The sequence below is a fragment of the Otolemur garnettii genome, unplaced genomic scaffold (genome assembly GCF_000181295.1).
Source record: "Otolemur garnettii isolate 467f Iridium unplaced genomic scaffold, OtoGar3 scaffold00034, whole genome shotgun sequence".
Taxonomy (NCBI): domain Eukaryota; kingdom Metazoa; phylum Chordata; class Mammalia; order Primates; family Galagidae; genus Otolemur; species Otolemur garnettii.
This window is the reverse complement of record NW_003852429.1, coordinates 13,676,277-13,678,452: the sequence shown is the minus strand read 5'-3', so window position 1 is coordinate 13,678,452 and position 2,176 is coordinate 13,676,277.

Below are 2,176 nucleotides of genomic sequence, written 5' to 3'. Positions count from 1 at the left end.
AAGTTCTTCTGGAAAGGACTTCTCTCTTACAGAAGAGTCTCTCCCAAGCTTCAGTATTCAGTCAGTACAACATTTATTTCTAAAATAGTTTCCAGTTCCACTAAAAAGCATTTTATTTCATGTGTTTTCAGACATTTTTATTGTTTGTATTTCTTGTGGTTATGATTTGTTGAGGTATTGTCGTTTTATTTTTTGTCAATGTCAATCAGGGTGACACAGCCAAATTGATTGAAATTTGGAAAAGGGCTTAACCAAAGTACTCACGGATGCATAGTTATCAAGAGCTGATTGTATAGGTGGCTTTATCAAGTTAACTGTTGTTGGACAGGTATCTATAATGACATTTGATCCAGTATAGTTTTTAGCAGCATCATACATAAATATCCATCACCAGGTAAATCATTTATATTTGAAAAAGATACTTTGTGATGTGATTATGAAGTGTTCAGACTTCAAAGAGTTACAGGAAGTAGTACTGTATTATTTTAGGAAGAGTCTGAACTCAGAAAACAATGTAAATATGATGACAATGATGAAAATATCATTTCAAAGGTGGCATTTAGTATTTGAGTTTCTGTTTTCAATACATTTGTGTTTGCTAATTTATGGGTATAAATTCCACTTAGAAAAACTGGAAAAGATGAATATTTTAACTTTTGCACACAGACATACATACAAATACACTTAAAGTATCCTGATGTTTTCATATACTTCAAATTTATGCATACCAATTTTATGGATTTATAAAGATTTTCCTACTTCATGATTTTTTAAATTATCATGTAAAAAATTGTTTCTATTTATATTAAACTTATTTTTAATTTAGAAGTTCATAAAAAACATATGATGGATTTTCTTAAATTTAGAAAAGAAAATTGAAGTTAAAATATAGAAGTAATGAAATGTCATAGAGTAAGAGAAATAACCCCATAAATCCAGATGATTTTTCAAATATGTCTATTGTAAATATTCTTTTTCGGTCAAGAATAATTATTCAACATCAAACTGTACTTATGAAAGCATCCTAAAATGCTTTTAATATATGGAACATTTATCCCCAGTGTTAAAGGAAGTTACTGCATATATACACAATTCTTTTTATTTCCAACATATAATTTTTTACCTATTTTGAGTGATCCCAAAGACTCACTTAAAATTTTTAAATTATGGTGCATTTTTAAAAATGGTTTATGTTATTGTTATCCAACTGCTTTTGAAAACAAATATTCTATAGTGTTTTGTAAAAGTGATGCCAGGCAGTAGTATAATCTTTATGGTAAATCCACTGGAAATAGTCTAACTACTTTAGAATTTAAGACAAGTTACCAAGCAGCCTTCCCAGAGTCTGTACACAATTGACAGGGTGAGGACACAAGTGGATGGGGGAGTGTAAATCTTCTTCTGGACAACTTAGAATCAGAATATGAAAAGGGAACTCTTGAAACCTCAAAGCCTGAACCTCATAACTTTACAAATAATATAACTCCCTTCAAGTCAATCTCTACACTGCCCAGAGAAAGGCCGACTGCAGGAGCTGAAGCTCTTCGCAGTTTTATGTGGGTAAGTCCCAAACCACGCACACACGCCCAGCTGCAAAGTGAACAGCTTCAAATTGAAAACCAAAGAACACATATTTCGGCCGAAGACCTTTGGCAATTACAATGCAATACATTTTCAAACAGAATGGATTCTGTTCTGCTCTTAACTCTAAAAATGTGAACTTCAAAAGTTCCGTAGAAGATGTATTGCTTTCTAGCACACGGATCTGTCATGCCTAAAAACTAGTTAACTAATTTGCTTGCTTTGGGGTCATTTTTTTCTTAGAAACTATATATAATTCTTTAAATTCAAACTCATAAAATCTGTTGATGAGATTCAGCTTCAGAGGAATATTTCCTGACTCATAATATTTCAAAAAACACATTTCTAGAAACTTTACTATATTAAATCTTATTAATACAGAGGTCTGGGGCAATCATTATTGAGTTGTCATCAGAGTCTACAGAATATAAATCTAAACAAATACATCCAGTATAAAAAGAATTCTTTATTAAAACCACGTTTCTTAAAGATTCTATTACCTCAATATGTGACTTTGCTGTGTTTCAATAGCATTTTCTCTCTTGCCACTGTAGCTGGCCACTACTAACTTGCATTCCATCCAAACTGACACCAA